The sequence below is a fragment of the Mytilus trossulus genome, chromosome 14 (assembly GCF_036588685.1).
Source record: "Mytilus trossulus isolate FHL-02 chromosome 14, PNRI_Mtr1.1.1.hap1, whole genome shotgun sequence".
Classification (NCBI taxonomy): Eukaryota; Metazoa; Mollusca; class Bivalvia; order Mytilida; family Mytilidae; genus Mytilus; species Mytilus trossulus.
The window spans coordinates 14955458-14975501 of record NC_086386.1 but is presented as its reverse complement, the minus strand read 5'-3'; the positions used below and the strand labels follow the sequence as shown (position 1 = coordinate 14975501).

At 30.8% G+C, this 20044-nt stretch overlaps 2 long non-coding RNA genes across 3 annotated transcripts; one reads left to right on the top strand and one right to left on the bottom strand.

Annotated features, from left to right (window-relative positions):
- Positions 1-2621: 2621 nt before the first annotated feature.
- Positions 2622-8044, bottom strand: LOC134696248 (uncharacterized). The gene is made up of 3 exons (XR_010102920.1): positions 7957-8044; positions 5654-5855; positions 2622-2927 (listed from the first exon to the last, which is right to left on the bottom strand). It is a non-coding gene; the product is annotated as an uncharacterized LOC134696248 (long non-coding RNA).
- A 3989-nt stretch (positions 8045-12033) lies between these two features.
- LOC134696683 (uncharacterized) lies at positions 12034-17005 on the top strand. 2 transcript variants are annotated; one of them, XR_010102991.1, is made up of 3 exons: positions 12034-12211; positions 15060-15151; positions 16689-17005. It is a non-coding gene; the product is annotated as an uncharacterized LOC134696683 (long non-coding RNA). The 2 variants fall into 2 exon arrangements; XR_010102990.1 differs by having other exon boundaries at positions 12034-12218.
- Positions 17006-20044: the final 3039 nt, after the last annotated feature.

Genomic DNA, 20044 nt, shown 5'->3' with positions numbered 1-20044 from the left:
TCCCCAATTATACAGAAGTGCCGCTGTAATGGGGTCCGTTTTAGATATGTCAAATATAAGATTGGGTTTCAAACTTTTACATCAAATTTTTTTGAATTGAATGATGGTAGTTTCGAGGAAACAATAAAAGTCGGTTGAAAATATCAATATAATATATGAATTGGTGTGTATTTTGAATTTAAACAAAAAAATCTAACTAGGGTCGAATTCTTGGGGAGTACATGCATATGTGCTTAAATAAAAAATAATTTTCTGCATAAAAAGGTCCCAAAGTTTTTTAAACATCCACATCATTCCAACCCTGGCTACGCCACTGACGGGTAACCATAAGTTAACCATCGAAACTGGTAGATGGAATAAGATTGAGCGAAACCTTAGATATTGTAACTTATGTCATTGTAACAAGATTGGTGATGAATTTCATTACACTTTACAGTGTAGTTCTTTGGCAAATTTTTTAGCACAATATTTGGATACTTTTTTCTTGCACAGATGTATCATACTGAAATTTGAAAAACTATTTCAGTTAAAAATAAAAAATAAGTTGAAAAAGCTGTGCAAATTTATCAGGGTTATAACTTTTCAAGTGAGTCTTCCTGGTTAATCACCACTCTTCTTTACTATACTGTTTATTATATTGTATTTGATATTTTCATCTCATCTTGTCATGTGTGTTTGTGTTATGTTATATGACTTTTGATGAACTTCTTTGTACCATTGTATCTTTATGGTGTTTAAGAAATAAAGAATCTTGAATCAATCTTGAAGATAACAGACAAATGGGATTTTCATTGCCCATGAAATTACACTTAAATGATTAGTAAAGACATCTGAAAAGGGCAGATAACTTAAAATTATATTAGAGCATAGAAATCCTAAGAATTCAATGAAAAGATAGGATGATTTTTTTAATTATACAAGTAAAAAAATCTGAACGTCTAAGGGACATAACTCCACCAATATTTTTTTTTACCTGTACAAATAAATAAAATTCACTTGTATAAGTAGCCTACAAATTTACTTATATAAGTATATTAATATTACTACTTCAAGTAATTAAAAATAACTTGTATAAGTAGTACCCCTGACTGTCAGTCTCAGAGCAATCCGGGACACATCAATAGTACTTTTATTTAAATGTTTATCTTTACGGTGGGGGCTATTGATTTTTTGTCCGGATAAACTTTATTTTTCAATTTTTGCATTACATGAAAAAATTATAGTTGCAGCTGAGGGTGGAACAAACAATTTTTTCTCCAAAAACAGGAAACAACCTTTTTTCCCCGAAAATTAAATATCCATAGTCACACTCACTTTTTTATTCTTCAAAATTGAACCTGTCAGTCAGGGATGCAGTATTTAAGGAAAAAATTTCAAGCAGGTTCTTATAAATTCTCAGAAAAGTAGTATTTGTCTCATTCTGTTCAATAAATGTAGTTTCATTCTTTTCTACGAAGCATTTAAACTTAATTAGATATAAGAAGATGTGGTATTAGTGCCAATGAGACAACTCTTAATCCAAGTCACAGTTTATGAAAGTAAACCATAATAGGTCAAAGTACGACTTTTAACCCAGAGCTTTGTCTCACACCCAACAGCAAGCTATAAAGGTTCCCTAAAATTTAGTACACAAGATCAGAAGAGCAATATATGTAGTATTTTATCTTTTATATAACATTTCTAATATAATGATAACATTGTCTATAGTCTCTTAGTCAATATTGTATCCTGCTTTACAAAAAAATATCTTTTATAGAATAACAAGGCTTTATATTTTACAGTCTGTTTGACAGTATAATGGCATCTGTGAGAGAGTTTTATATTGACCTGAAACAATTCATGGTAGACAACAAACTCAATCGCTGTACAGGAGGTTCATACATAGAACTCTGCAGATCATTTTTAAAAACATGTGGACTTGGAAGCAGGTAAAATAGTTAATCCATTGGATGATATAACACTGGACACTTTTAATTTGCAAAACACTCATTTGCAAATCCGCCGCCGCCTCAAATAAGAGCTACAGTATCATGTATATAGCCAAAATGTGCGGAATTACATGGGATTCAATAATTTCATTGGTTTTGTACTGTTACTATTATATTTATTTTGCTATTTGATTTATAAAAACATGGGATTTTCAATATCCCATGGGACAGGGCAAAATCCCATGGGATTTACCATTATCCCATGGGATTTTGGTTAAATCCCATGGGATTTTTTTTGGTCCCATGGGATTATTGTAGTCCCATGGGATATTTCTTGTCCCATGGGACAAAAAAAATCCCATGGGACTATAATTATCCCATGGGATTTTAAATATCCCATGGGACAAATTAAAATCCTATGGGATTTTAATTATTAATATATAGATAAAAATATACAGTAATGTGTATGTTACAATATATTCTATTTGGTAGTAAATTGTTATAAGATGAATCTTTTAAATTGAATATCTTTTTTTCTTTGAAAATGTTAATTCAACATATTGTTCTATAACTGTTCAAAACTTAACTTTTGAACAACAAAGCAGATATTGTAAGTATCAATATATGTTTATTTATGAATTATAGAATTCTTTTTTGAAACACAATTATTTACCATTTGAAATCAGTGAAAAACTCTATTATTGGCTAAACATACTAGTAGCTATTTAAGTAAATGTATTTTTTTTCACAATATCCCTCCACACAAAACATTAATAGTTTCTTATCATCAAGCACTGTGTGTTTGTATAGTCCACTTTTTTGTCATTCAGCAAAGAACATTGACATTATTGTGGTTTCAAGATCGTTTGGTATTTTAAAGAACTCTAAATCATTGACTGACTGATGAAAATAATAACTGATCCAACATTGTCTTTGAATGTATTCTGGTCTTGTTTCTATGTTTTCTTCATTTATTCTAGGTGATGCATTTCAATCCTTCTGAAAAAGAACCAACAAAAATTGAAGTTATTGATTATACAAAATTGTTTGCATACATGTAGTGTTAATATGATTTTCAATAAAAATAGCTATGCGGTATGGATTTTACTGATTGTTAAAGGTTGTCCAGTGTCATCATGGTCATCAGTTGCTAACCGCCTACTTCCTTTGGTCTCTGATGGAGTTGTCAAATTATCAATATACCACATCTTCCTATTCTAATACTATATAACAATCAATTAATTTATTCTTCTTATATAACATTTGGGTATTTTCCCAAGCTATATATAAAAAGGTCAATGTTAAAACTTTAGACAATTATGATACCATTCCATTATTCACAAAAATTCGCAATATATTTTACAAAACGCAGACAAAAGAAATAACATTTCCTGAAGCTTTTGAAGTTCTGACAGTTCAACTTTATTTCAATAAAAAAATAACTAGAACTCTTTGGACTATTGGAAATTATAACATTTCTACAAAAATTTGATATTGTTTTTTCCTTATTTTTTGTGTTGTTGGCTTGCTGTCTCATTTTTATATACAGTTATACATACATCAATAATCTTCCTCTTTATTAAAATTAAAAATGAGATATTTTTGATATCCAAAAACATAACAGATCTATTGAATAACTTATTACCAAGTTCACAAACACCAATGTGGTTGATATTAATTTTAAGAATGTATATTAATGTTCCAGACCATATCAGTATTTGGACCGTATGTTTACAGTCTGGAACATATAAGTATGCTCTTACAGTCCGACCATATGCATACAGTATGACAGTCAGACCATTTGAGTATACTTGTACTGTCTAGTACTAGATGGACCAAACATGTGTTTTTATTTCAATTTTAACTTAATACAAATTTTACTTTTTGTATTAATCTATTAAAAGGTTTCAGTTATATTGATCTGTAATGTAAATTTGTTTCTAATAAACTTGACCAACTTCTTAAAATTTGGCAGATTGTACGTGTACAGTACAAATACTCATGTGTTCTGGAATATAAACACGGTTAACGAGCATTTGACAGGATGTCATGCTAAAATCCCATTAATATAAGTAATAAATTTTGAGTATTTTACATGTAAATCCACAAGTAACTTACTGAAATTCATGACGATCACTCACCAATATTTGAAGAAAATAAAATTTAGAGGAAAGACTGGACAGATGAATGCACAAACACTACCATGACTATTAAGGAGGCTCACGGGTATAAGATTTTCAGAAAAAAATTAAACACTTATTTTTCATTACCATGATTACAAATTTTATCAGTTACCTTTAGTAGAATTTTGTTACTTTATCATATTGTACAAAAATAATTCAAAACAAGAATGTGTCCAAAGTACACAAATGCCCCACTCGCACTTTCAGTTTCCATGTTCAATGGACCATGAAATTGGATAAAAAATATAATTAGGCATTGAAATTAGAAAGATATATCATAAAATTTAATAAAACGCCTAAAACACCACAAGATATTTATAAAATCTGGAAACAAAACTTGAAATATAATCTAAAATTTGTTCTTCTTTTGAAAGGCGTTGATATAATTGATAAGACAAAATTGGAGTCTGTAATAATAAAAATTTAGACATTTTTTATACAGCTTGAGTCAAAGTACATTTTTTATGGTTTATAGTATTAGAATAATAATTGTATCAAAAACAAATGTTAAAAAAAAGTATTAGCCTATCATGGTTATTGTAGTAAATGCACATCTTTTATGTGGGTATCTTATAATTATTTACTTACTATTTTGAAATTAAAGTGTAGAACTGTTAGATGCTTCTAACATTATATGGATATTACATTTTTTACACTAAATGTATTCCAAGGTTAAAAGTGGATAACTTTTTTTTTATTGCCTTCTATTTCCCCTGGATAGATGGTTTCTTTTTGTAAACAGGGACCCTTAGCCTGATCCTGGACGACTAAGGTAATTGTACACAGGAAATATTTAGAAATAAAACGTTTGTATGTCTTAAAAAAAAAGAAAAAAAAAAGAAAGATAATATCATAAGGAACATGAGTACTAAGTTTCAAGTTGATTGGACTTCAACTTCATTAAAAACTACCTTGACCAAAAACTTTAACCTGAAACATGCACTTTCATTTTCTATGTTCAGTGGACTGTGAAATTGGGGTCAAAAGTTTGATTTGGTTTAAAATTTAGAAAGATTATATCATAAGGAACATGTGTACTAAGTTTCAAGTTGATTGGACTTCAACTTCATCAAAAACTACCTTGACCAAAAACTTTAACCTGAAGCGGGACAGACGGACGAACGGATGGATGAACGAACAGACAGAAGAACGAACGGACAGAGGGAAGAACGGATGCACAGACCAGAAAACATAATGCCCATCTACTATCGTAGGTTGGGCATAAAAATCAATTCATGTTGGCCCAAGGTGACTTTTAAATTTCTAGATCTCATTGAAAAAGCTTCAAGTTATCTCCCTTTGGTGTAAAAATGCCATTTTTTGGGCATTAAAATTGAAATATCTTTTTTAACTCATCGAAGGCAGATTGTGATCGAGAGAACAGTGACCCCATTTTAAGTATAAGATAAGTTCTTTTTAGATAGAAAAATATAGCGAAATCCTATATTAAATAAAGAAAAATATAGCGAAATCCTATATTAAATAAAAAAAAATGGTTAAGACCAGCGAGCCCCAAAAAAACAGAACATAATTAAAACTTACCGAAAACAAGATGTCTTTACATTTATCCTTTGTAGCAGGAAAATTGAAAAGATTTTTTTTTCTTTCACTGCCATCCATGATAAAAACTTTAAATTCATTCATGCAAAATATGAAAATCTGCAAAAGTAGGACCTTGAACCTTGAAGCTTATCCACATTTTGACTTTTAACTGCATATTTATTCTTTTCATCTTGCTGACAACCTAAACATAAAAAAATGATAAAAACATAATTCTAGATTAACTTTGTCATGCTTGTGTTTTTATTTTTGTTGGTACAAACAATTTTTTCCAACTTAAAACTAGAACATCATCACAAAAAAGAAGGTCATACTAACCTCCGAAATATTAAAACAAACCAAAATTATTACTTGATTAAGATCTTGTCATAAATTAATAGCATCAATACTCTAATTTTTGAAGACCATATATGTCTATTGCATACTTATATTCCTTTGTACAGGAGTATGCATATTAAGATTGAATTCAAGGACTTTAATGTTAAATTAGCATGATTAATTTTAGTTTCTCAGCTCCATGTGTAAATTTTGAGAGAATGTTGCAATACTGTATATTCTGATATTCAGGACATATTTATGTTATTGTGAGGTTTTTATTAGCAACTGAGAGCTGTATCTCATTCTCATTTTTGATTTATTTATGAGCTGAAGAATAGTGCCGAAATTTTCTCACTGGATTGAAGACACAGTGGTGACCTTTGATCGTTGTCTGCTCTTTGGTTGGGTTGTTGTCTGCTCTTTGGTTGGGTTGCTGTCTCTTTGACAAAGTCCCAGTTTTCACTTCCCATTTTATAACATGTATGCATATTTTTCTTAATTAAAATAATCAATCACTGAACTTTGTTTATTATCATGATTATTGAAAGTAAGCAAAAATAAATGCACACAAAATTTAACATTGTTATTAAAGGCTTTTTAAAAAATTCAAAACAGTTGTCTACCATATCTACACCGTTAATTTCCTTGTTTGATTTATTTCATATTTTAAAGCCTTTATAGCTAGCTAGATAGTATGCCCAGGCGGATCCAGCCATTTTAAAAAGGGGGTTCCCAACCCAAGACAGAAGGGTGGGGAGGGGGGGGGGGGGGTTGTTGTTCCAACTATATTTTCCCATTCAAATGCATTGACTGTCCTAAAAAAAGGGGGGTGCCAAGTTGAACTTTCCACCCTGGAATCCTCCCCCTTGATCCGCCATTGGTATGGCTTTTGCTCAAAGTTGCATTCATATTGTTACCTATACCTTACTTGTGCATCATTTGGGTCTGATGGGGATAGGCCTACTGAAGAAGGTTCAACTTGCAATATGACAGATTATGAGTCTATTTATCCAAATATATGTAGATGAAAGACATTGAAGGCCGTACTTTAACCTATAATGGTTTAATTTTTAAATTGTTATTTGGATGGAGAGTTGTCTCATTGGCACTCACACCACATCTTCCTATATCTATGCACAATAAAAATCAAAATTATGTTCAAACAAGAAGTAATTGTAACAGGATGCTGTTACAAAATCTCCCAAACAAAGCTTCCATAACTCGCCATTCCAATGGTCCCATATTCATTTGATTTGTTTTGCTGTCTCATACAAGATTATATATGGTTTAGGGGTGGGGATCAGGGATCCAGAAATTTTTCCACCTTACCACTGAGGATCTTTATGGTTTAAAAGTTTTTCAAACATGTGGCGGTGGGGTTGACCCCCATGAACTCTCCCTATATTTCATTTGAGATGTTTTATTGTTCCATACAAGAATATACATGGTTTAGGATGGGGATCTTGACCGTATACAAGTTTTCAAACAAGAGCATCATTTCTGTAGACTATGACGTGTGTTTAAATTATCTCTTACAGTTTACAAGTTATATATCATGACGTATATATTCATTTGAAAGTTTTAGTAAATAAAATCCCATTGGGTTCTTTAGTATTTAAAACTCCTCCCTTCTTTCTTACCCCCAATATAAACAACCAATTTTTTCCACAAAAAAGGGGGCCCTGAACTCCTTATCAGCACCCCATCCCCCCCCCCCCCCGTTTTTCCTTTCCTCATTTCAATCACCCTGATATAAATTTAGTTTTATCGCTTACAATAGGAATGGTTTAAATGTTTTTATACTATTGACAGAACGTCTAGTGCGTTACTAATTTGGGAGGCTTTTCAAATTCACAGCATGTCGGTGGCTGTGTTCAAAGTGCTGGGTTTTCATCACCCTCGTTGTTTGCGGACTAACGATTTAGGACTGTGGTGGATAATAGTGTGCGTGCATTAATTTTCTATACCTTCTTAATCAATATTTTCAAATAATGACGGCAAATGTTGCATTGTATCAATGTCTTATTTGAGACCAACGTGCTATTTACTTGTGCGATCAAGAATGCAGGGGAAAGAAACTTGTCAATTGTGTTTATTTTTAAGCCAAAATAAAATGAGCCGCCGTAAAATATTAACCTTGAGTAATGATCGGTAATCATAATACTGATGCAAGAGGCTTTCTAAGTGGTACAGGCTGACTACTTATACGTGTGTTTGTCTCAAAACAACTCGGCAGTATCAAATAACAGTTGAAGTAAGGATCGTCTCGGGGTTGGTGTGGGGGAGGGGGTCTTGTTTACTTATTTATCTGTCTTCTTTTATTAGCTATATTTTAAATAACTTACACTTTTCCATTACTACACTTTTCTATTATTCTCTTTCTTTCACTATTCTTTATTTCCTTTTTTTCTTTGTCCGTTATTCTCTATTCTGTTAATTCACATCTCTTAATTATATGTGGACTTTTGGTGGTTTATTTTTTTTAGTTCTGGTATTGTGCGATAAGTCAATTTTTCATGCAGTTTCATGAAATAATGGTTTTATGCATATCAGCCAAGATTGTGCGTGAAATTTAAAAAAACAACTCAACACTTCACGTTATGTGAATTCGATTAAAATAAATGAACATGAGTTTGACAGCTAGACAGCCAGTGCATGATCCTTTAACAGGTAAAATTTAATTAATCAATTAACAAATTCTAATCTACTGACATTCAACACCAAATTACTTACTTGATAAATTTGATTGTATATTGTCAATACCTCAACATCGCGAATACGCCATGCGAGGTGTTGGCTATGTTTGAGACGGGTCAAAGGTTGTTGATTCGAAACAGAGCAAAAAAAAATAACAGGTAAAAAACTAAAGTGTAGAATTTTGTGGTTGAAAATTTAATTTTTAATTTCTAAAAAAAAGAGTATTTCGGTTCAACTGTTAACATATTAGTTCGATACGAAAAAAAGAATAAAAGAGCATCTGGAAAATTTGTGATCAGTAATTATCATTCGAATATATGAAGAGCAATGGGTATAAACCAAAAAACTGAGCAAGTATTAGTAAACAGGCAGAAATTTAAGTCGTTGAATTAATTATTTTACAATTGTTTCATTATACGAGAGAAAGTTTTAGGTGAATTGTCTTTATTTACAGATAAATGTATGTTAGTTCAGGAAATGATTGATTTTTCTTGCGGCCTCAAATATTTTTTTTTATCAATAACTCATACACAAGAAGACATTTTTTTTACTTTTGACAGCATGAACCGCAGTTAATTAGCAAACACAAACTAAACACAAAATCGTTTACAATTAAATTTTATAGAAGGAAAAAGGGGGGGGGGTAAACAAATTTTACTATACGCTCACATACTTCTAAAAAGATTTGCATATATAAGCTGTCTAAAGATAATGTTATTTTATTTGAGGAGTTTTGAAAAAAGAATATATACAGCTTTATTTTCGACATCTACTGCTAAAAAACAATAGTGATTATTTTCATAAATTTAATACTTCAGATTCGACTCAAAATTTCTTTTGAATGAATGAATGATGGCAAACTGTTTAGGAGAAGATTGTATCTAAACTTTATGTTATTATGGTGACATTGGCGACGAGATTCGTTTTATTATAGCAAGGGCTTGTACAAACCCTTGATTTATATAGAATGGGCAATATAAATAGACGAAAGTAGGCAACCCATATTATTAAACGGGGATTTGATCTCCAATCCATACGGGCCACATAATTGTACATCGAATAAGATTTATATTTCTAAACGTTTTTAAATGAAATTTTAAACTTCAATCGAAAATTTCCCAACTATGTGAAGATTTTTTATATTTATTAACGTCTTCAATTATTACATACGAAATAAAAAATATTTAGCATATTCATATTTTCATGTTTTTATAATTTTTTCCAAGGAAACTTTTTTTGGCAAAGTTTACTTCTGTGTGTTTATAATCATCACCAGAGACACATTATGTCATCTCCACTCAGTCCTAACGGTTCAAGATCAATTAACCAAACTCACATGATGATTGGTATTGAATATGATCATTGGTCATCCGTGAACAGGTGACGTATCCCAAATAACGGCATATACCGATAGATAGATTGATACTTAATTTATTAATTAACGGATCTCGCCATTGAAATTTCATCAAGTGGTTAATTGAAGCAATGATGGACTTTATAAAACTAGATTCAGATTCAATATTTTATTAAAGTCTCACCACACACAATTATATATATATATATTTTCACAATTAAACTATGTACATGTACTAATTAATATTTCTAAAACAAATTACGAAAACGTTTGGTGTAAAAATAATCGATATATAAAATGTCTATTTCTGCCTAAAATATATTTGCAGGTTTTGGCATTTTTGTAAATAAAATTAAGGTTAACGTTGGCATCCCAATGCAAAAAACAGCCGATTCAAACTTAAATAACTTCTTTCAAGATGGTTTGATTTTATCAGAGACATATACTACATGTATTATAAGTCTCGATACATGTATTGTATGTCTCTGATTTTATCCAAAAACTTTTTTTCAAGATTATTTAATGAGTTATCAACCGAATGTATACCCTCAACGCTCACTAAAACTTATATAGATACATTTCCTAAGTGACATTTTATGTCCTGCGTGCACCAGGAGATCCCGAATGGTTTTTAGACGTTCCATTATTTTACATGCATATATTTGAAGTTGTTCTTAATTTTGTTCATAATAGGTATACATATCTTTGTGTATCAGATCAAATGATTTCCCTATTAGGCTAGCAGAGGCGGATTTAGGTTTTTTCCAGCCCCCCCCCCCCTAATCTTTGGGAAAAAATGGTAGATTAAATAGGAAATCACTGAAACATGACTGGAAGTTAATGGGTTCCCATTTATCTGGATAAACACTGCATGCTTCTTTCTGGTTATCTTAAGTCCTAGTGTGAAATAAAGCCAATGGGAATTGAGGTTTTTTTTAAAAACACATCTGCATACATGTATACGTTTTCTCAAGGGTTGGTTCGTTAAATATTGAATTTATGTTTTCTAAATGCGCAGTTACTAAAGTTTATATTTGCTGCTTTTCTTCTTTATTTCATATGATTTTTTGAAAAAAAATGTGTGTTAAAATTGGGAATGGACACAGATATATTTAACAAAAGAAATTTTGTGTAATGTCATCAATCTGTATTACACGTAGACAGGATGTTCTCTAGAAAACTATACGTTATACACCCGAGGGCACACGCACTGTGGGGGGTAATGGAAAATTACTGAATGTTATAATTACCTGTAATCAGCATTTCAACAAATCAGTTGACTGACCATGTCATTACAGTTCAAAAAGATTTCCTCAAATCAAAATGCATTATTTATTTTATATTTAAAATTTAAAACTTTAAAAAGTACACTTTACAAAATTAATTATGAAGAAAAGAATAGAAGAATTTAAAATCGTATTTTAACAAAGATTAAGATATTATTTTACAAAGATCCTAAAAAAAATATCCAAACAAACGTTGAATCAAACGTTATGAACCTACGCAGTTTTATATTATAAGACTGACAGTCACACACACAAGTTTGCTTGGAGTGTATTGGGCCAGGGTGCTGAGTGAGGTGCTGGAACTTGAAATGCATGTATCATTAAGTTACAGTTCTGTTAGGATTTGACTGCCTTTTTACAGGGACTTTCTATTCTTATTGTTAACAGTTTTATTTAGTATAGACTGTTCCTGGTTGAGAATAATTCTCTGCTCAGTCCAACTGGTGCATACTTAGCATTTGATTCACATATTTCGATTTCGTAGCAGTAAAACACAAATTAATGTATTTAACAACTTTATTCTGATTTCAGGAGCACAGTAAGTATTAGTCGTAAATAACTTAGATATTTATGTGGAAGTTTACTCAGTCTGCTGCTCGAGCTCTGCTAATCGATGTTCCAGTATTTCATTCATGAGGTCGACCTCGTCATTTTTTTTATATTCACGCAAAGCACAGTCGCATGAAGATTTGGTAATTAAAGTGAAAAATGGGGGGAATAAAATATTTTTAGTAGCATTATTAGTAATTCCTCAGGCGACTTTGTGCTCAATTTTAAAAGAGGTTCTCCTGGCTTTGGAAAATCTTATCTGATTCAGGAGCAAATCATCGGTTACACTCCCCTATCACCAGTGATTCCTTGTTTTTAGCTGACACTCTGAAAAAGGTATTGTGTAAGTGTTGACACTCAATTTGCATGATTAATAACAGATATCGACTCGTTATCCGTACTACTGCAAAAAACAAATAGTCAGTTCACTGATTAAGAAGGAAGGTAAACACATAAGAAGTCACAGGATAAAAAGACACAGTAAATAAACTGAGTCACAGGATAAAAAGACACAGTAAATAAAGTCACAAATTTGATAGGACAAATAGTTCGTCCTATAATATATGACCTCGGGGGCATTATTTTTTATTTCTATTTACTGTTCTGATATAAATTTTTTTAATATCAATATGCACCTCGCATTCAAAAAAAAATAAAAAAATGAAAATATCTGTGTATAAAAACCAGTCACTTGTTTCTGTCAATATGGGGTTTAGGCAGCAACCATTTGATTTTCTGGGGGGGAGGGGGGGTGGGGGGTGGGTGTTGGCTATGGATTTTTTCTCTGGACAAACTTTTTTCTTCGCCTTAGGTGAAAGACTATCTAAGATTATCTATTTTTTTAGCGACAAGTTGAAAACAATTTTTTATTGACAGTTCAAAGTGCCTGTGATAAAAACGTTAAAAATTGAAAAAGAATGCGAAGTCATCTGTTATATTACTTTTTCCCTGTTTAATTCATTAAAATGTCTATGTCTTACCCCCTTGACTACGATCATAGGGAAATACCCCCAAAATGGTACCCCAAGAGGGAAATTCCAAACACTTTTTTTAACAATATTTGTTACCTTTTTTTTATTTTTTTTTAGTGATTTCAGTATAAAAACAATATACATGTATTGTATTTAAATATGAAATTTATTTGTTTTCGGCACAAAACAGGGGAAATGCTTGGTAGAACCTTACTATACAAATCCATGATAAAAAAAAGATGGGATATGACAACTCTCCACAAGTGACCAAATGAAACAGAAATTAACAACTCAACGTCACTGTACAGCCTTCAACAATGAACAAAGCCCATACTGCATAGTCAGCTATAAAAGGTCCAGAAATGACAATGTAAAACAATTCAAACAAGAAAACTAACGTTTATTTATGTACAAAACTTATGAAAGATGGAAAAACAGATATGTTACACATAAACAAACGACAATCACTGAATTATAGGCTCCTGATTTAGAACAGGTGTAAAGCAAAATTATATCCGGGTGAAATTTGATTCGGAGGAAAAAATGTCACAGTAGTTGTTGTTATTTTTTTATCCGGAGGAGAATATTTTCCTGGGATATTTTTTCCTTTGCCGTGAAATTCTATCTGGGTAGTTAACTTATTGAATAGTCCTTAGCAAAAACTTAGCCTTTACAAACACTATGAAATAATAAAAGTGTATTTGAATTAAACCTCTATTGTAAACTAAAATGTATTATAATGGGATTCATTTCACAAATTATCATTGAAAAAAAATCCTGAAATATTCAAGTAAATATCATTAAATCATTAAACCATAGATGGGTATTACATCTATGATTAAACATAAGAAAGAAAACCAGAAATAATTTCAAAGATCGTAATTGTGAAATAATATCATGATTAAATAAGGTAAGCGAAATACATGTAAAAGTGAGTTGTTTTTAGATCTCAGTACAATTATAAATTAAAAAGTAAAAGTAGAAATATAGTTGCATTACTACTGTTAAACAGTAATTGAAGAAGTTGATTATGATAATATTTTTAACTATATAAATAGTTTCGTCTGGTGAAAAAGATGTAGTTGCATATGGAAATCAGATAAATTATAGCATAACAATATATGGGAACAATAGCAATTTTAACAGCTGGATAGTATTTACCTATTAAATTTTATAAGTCATCTTTTTATATAAATGAATATACAAAAAATAAGATTCAAGGACAAAATTTCACTATGAAATAGATTCAGGAATATTATTATATTAATGTCTTTAAAATATAAATTGCTCATAATTACCTCCCTTTGATAAATTATGCAAATTTGTTCTACCTTTGTGAAACATTTTATAATTATAGTCCGGTATATATTGATTGTTAATGGGACTATATTTCACAAGGTTCTGTGAAATATTGTACGGCAAATATATACCCGTACATACTATCCGCATAACACATATAGATTTTCACTCCTCTGGAAAAAAATCTACCTGTGAAATACCATGCCTGGAAAAATATTACTGGGACAAATTATCCCCAGGATAAAATATCACAGAGGAAGAAATAAACCGTTACACAGGCACATACATAAACAAATGTGGCAGGGTATAAGGAACTATGAAAATGTTTATTTTTTGTGGTTTGGTCCTTTTTCCGGATACTGTAAGCAATAATGCTCCTTGATTTAGTGAATGGAATGATTGTAGGATGCACATGTCTGTCTGCCATATTTTATATGACCTTGACCTCATTTTTATGGTTCATTAGTCAATGTAACACTGCATTGTTTTGTCATTTTATCATATGCTTAAAGTTACAGGTACTAGTAGATTATATCTGGTGGATTAAGATGTGCATGTCTGTCTGGCAGATTCATATAACCATGACCACATTGTATGGTTCTTGGGTCAATGCTAAGTTTTCTTGGTTTTGTCATTTTATCAGATATTATAAGCATGGGTCTACTTCATGTTGTATGGAGTGACTGCAAGGTGTCATATAAAAATAGGAAGATGTCTGTCTGCCAAGGTTAATTTTACTGTGACCTCATTTTCATAGAATAATGATAATTTTAAACAGCAAGAATAATGAGCAATGTCAACTTTATATACAAATGAGCCTTTAATGAGGCATAATTTTCAGTTGCTTACTAGTTATGTAATACATGTAGTAGTTATTTTTGTCATTAAAATTAAGATAATGTTTACCCCTTTAGGTGTAGGGCAAGAACATTAAAGATAAAGGGAAACTATAAACAGAAGAAGTTATTAACAAAAATAGATTTACAGAGGTCAGCAAGTCTAAATGGTAAGTCCACTGTTATTAAAGTTTTTGACCTTGAACAATGATTAAATATTTATTAAAATAAGATGTGGTATGATAAATGAGAAAACTATCCATCAGAGTTCTATTAAGAGGATTAAGCATTGTACTTAATTATTAGAGGCCAATGATGGCCTGTAAGTAATACAAAAAACCCATACCCTATACATAATAAAGTAATCTATAAAAGACAACACTAACACAATTTAAAACAAAGCAACAATTCAAATTTAAATATACCATACAAATTTTTAAAAACAAAAAATTATAAAAAAACAAAATGACATATATATGAAACAACATCAACCACTGAACTATGTACAAGCTTCTGATATTAGACAGGCATAATATTTCTGGGTTGATATAAAAATAAGAGGCAGTCTGATATCCGATTAGACTTTTCTCCAATAGGGTTCAAATGACATTTAAGGAGGCTCTTGGGTATATAAAAAAGAAGATGTGGTATGATTGCCAATGAGACAACTATCCACAAAAGACCAAAATGACACAAACATCAACAATTATAGGGCACCGTACGGCCTTCAAAAATAAGCAAAACCCATACCGCAGATAGTCAGCTATAAAAGGCCCCGATAAGACAATGTAAAACAATCAAGCGAGAAAACTAACGGCCTTATTTATGTAAAAAAATGAACAAAAAACAAATATGTAACACATAAACAAAATTACAGGCTCCTGACTTGGGACAGGTTTTTTTTTTTCATAACTTAACTTTATTTATTATATAATTGTTAATTTATCATATGGTACAAAAATCATTCAGATGACTTTTAAAATGTATATTCCTTTGTATCATTGAAAGCTCAAAATTATCTCCCTTTGATGCCAAAATGCCATTTTTAAGCATCAGAATTGTAAAATCTTTTTTAACTCATCTGTGACCTTAAGTTTTTATTATCATTTTCAAATAAACCGTTTTTAAACTAAACTATTATAAAATTTAAGCCATTTCCGTAATTTAGTTCTTTTTTCATTTCGATATTACCTCTATTTCTCCTATTAGTTCAACAGAAAAAAAAGAACCTCTACAAAAATGTATGCTTCTTTCTAAGGAGCATTGTAAGCTTAAATAAATGGTGACCCTATTTTTTTCTTTTCTTTTTCTTTGAAATATTTGATAAAGTTCATTTATAGAAAAATATAGCGAAATCCTATAAAAATGATTTAGACCCGCAAGCCCATTAATTTAACAAAAATAGTTCTGTACAGCCTTTGACAATGAGCAAACTTTATACCCGACAGTGGTTTTAATAACAGCACACAACATTTGAACAAATTGTAGACATTTGTTGCAATGGGGTTATCTTAAAAGTCTGCACCAAGGAACCAAACAACAAACGGTAATATGTAAATGATAGACACAAAGCACTAAAATAAGAGTACTAACAATGAATATTCAAATGAAAGTTTATGGAAATGTTCCAAATATTCGTAAACATGATAAAATAGCTATTTTATTGCTGCTCTTCACTGATAATTTTTGAATTTTGTGTATTTGTAGGTCAGACATCTTGATTTTCATGGTCATCATTCAACAGATCAATACTGAACAGAAAACTTAAAGTTGATATTTTTCTCCATAGTGCGACTTTTTTTATGAATTTGAAATGGAACATGTTTTTCCTTCATTTATTAGAAAGAGGAAATTTCAACATAATGACTAAACAAAAAGATGGGAGTCATATCATCACAATCATAGTCTAGATGCACAAGAACTTGATCAATTGGTAGAAGGACTGAATGAAAAAAATATTAGTTTGTTGTTGTCCAAATAAACTTGCTTCTCATTTGAATTGCTCCATCCAATAAAGATGTATAGAGGAAAGATTGAAAAAATGTTTTGTCTAAGAATTGCAGGAATATTCTGGTGGATGAAATAGTTTTACTGTTTATTGACTTAATTCTTATGTAGCATGTATAGTGGACTGAATAATTGTACATAGCAAGCAATGAAAAAAGAAAACTACAACTTTAACAGAAAAAGTGTTGGTATTATAAATTTGCAAATATACCCATAATATTATGTATAAGGTATATAATTCAAATTGTTTGCATATTCATGTATTGCAATGAAACTAAACATGCTATAACAAAGAAAAGTTCTATTTTTTAAAATAAAATAAAAAGACAAAGATTTCAAAACAACATTTTTTTCATTTATTTAGACACGTCATCATTTTGTTTTACTTAAAGGAATTTACTCTTTGACCGTATATATATTATTATACATTAAAAAATAAGAATAATCTTTGTCATATAAACAAATAAAAAACATGTTTGTAACAAAATGAAAAAAATAAATATATATATAAAATATAAAAATACTTGTATACATTTAAAACTATTTACTACCAAACAGCACTCATTGTAATATACACATTACTGTATAATTATGTCTATATATTTATAATTTGAATCCCATAGGATTTTATTTTGTCCCATGGGATATTAAAAATCCCATGGGATTTTTTTTGTCCCATGGGACAAGAAATATCCCATGGGACAACAATTATCCCATGGGACCAAAAAAAATCCCATGGGATTTGACCAAAATCCCATGGGATAATGGTAAATCCCATGGGATTTTGCCCTGTCCCATGGGATATTGAAAATCCCATGTTTTTATAAATCAAATAGCAAAATAAATATAATAGAAACAGTAGAAAACCAATGAAATTATTGAATCCTATGTAATTCCGCACATTTTGGTTATATACATGATACTGTAGCTCTTGTTTGAGGCGGCGGCGGATTTGCAAATGAGTGTTTTGCAAATTAAAAGTGTCCTGTGTTATATGTTTATGTTGCCATTATCATTGACTATGTAGATTTTGCAGTTTTTGCAAAAAACATATATAACTTTTAGGACTTGCATATCATGTTAAGTTGCAATTTCTTTTATATGCTGTAAAACATGTTAATAAAATTAAAAATAAACCAATCTATGTTATGTATGTAATGAACATTTACATTACTTATTTAAATAAATCTCATGTATAGGTTATTTTAACAGCAGTCTAGATTTAAAAAAAATATGTTTAAACAGTACATGTATGCAATGTTTGGTATGAATCCGAAAATCCTTGATGAACTGGTAGAATAATTATATATTTTTAACTGATATAAACAAAAGGAGATTTGGTATTATTACCAATTAGACCGCTTTCAACAAGAGACCAAAAGACATAGAAGTTACCAACTATAAGTCTGACTCCTAACAACTTTCAACAATGAGCAAAACCCATACAGAATATTTCATGCTTATAAGGCCTGACATGCAGTGTAGGATTAAACTTCATATCAGTTGAAAATTTTTCACCAGATTAACCTTAGATATTCTTCAGATTTTCCAAACATGTGGATTCATTCTCTTACAAAGTGTATATTGTTCACAACCAAATGCAAAAATGAAATGTGAAAGTTTGAAATGAGAGAAAAAAAAATTGAGGGGCAAAGAAATACTTGTAACCAATTTCAATGGTTCAAACGCCGTCAGAAGCCAGCTGTAAAGAACAGCTCACTTCTGCTGTTCTCTTTACTCTCAATTAGAATCAAACTTCCATGATTTGAAAGCCGTTCATTCGTTCATTTGCACTATCAAATACATTGTACAGTATAGCACTGATTTTTCTTTTTTTTTTGTTGATTATTTGTTTGTAAATTGGCCACCTATGCAACAGAATAAATCATTAATCTGCATAATGGGATATTACATTTTGAAAGAAGAAGCAGAAGAACAAATACATAACAGATAAGTACGTGCTAACAAAATGAATGCATCTATCTATGCAAGAGATAAATGAATTTAAATTCACCTACATTGATTGGTCTAACAAATGTCTGAACTAAGTAGATGTAACGTATGTTATCGATGTTTAAATATTCAGTCTGTTTTGGATATACGCAAACGAAGTAAAGGGAACTGTCACTGACTTGAAAAGGGAGACTGAATGCATCGACTGGAGAAAATAAATGCAATATCCTGCTATTTAAATTTACGCAAGAATCTCCAAAATCGTATAGGACGACACAAATTTAGTATGTGACAAAATAAAAAGAGAGATTTAAACAATACTTTTTTAAAATATCGCAATGAAGAATTAAACTTGAGAGGTACACTTTTTTAGATGAGCTTCCTAGCATAAAAAGGTCTAAAACGCCACGAGAAATGTCTCTTTAGTGCGTTGAGATATACATTATACGTCTCAGGTCAACCTATTGTCACATTTTGTTGCATACGAAAAAAGTCGAACAAAATATTCTTTTGAATTTGACATTTGTACTTATAGTTAATCTTACATTTCAATGCAGATTGAACTGTATACATATATCTTTGGTGTTTCAAAGCACCTTTCGGTTTAATTTGGTGTTTCAATTTAATATTTCTATAAATTATTTTGAAAACTCGAGATCACATGGTTACTAAAGCTTGTAAACAAGAACACAGGATTGATTGATTTTGATTTGGTGTTTTAACGCCACTTTGAAGCACCGAATTGAGGCAATGTTGTGGCGGCCAGTTTTTATTGGTGGCGGAAGCTGGAGTGCCCGTAGAAAACCACCGACCTTCGATGCGAAAACTGACAATCTTAGTCAAAATCGCACGAGCGAGGTTCGAACTCACAACCTCAGTGTTGACTGGCTAGTGATTAAAGTAGAAACTTCTGAGACCATCCGGCCACCGAAGCCCAGAAAACAAGAATGAAAATTGTATTGCTCATAAAAGTTTGGGGAGTAACTATCCATTCTGTGTGTGTCACTTCTTGGGAAGTTTTATACTCATTGTTCTCAATTATTCCTCGAACAGCGATTGCGTCAAATTAATTGTTAGATTTCGGAAAATCAATTGTGTATTGA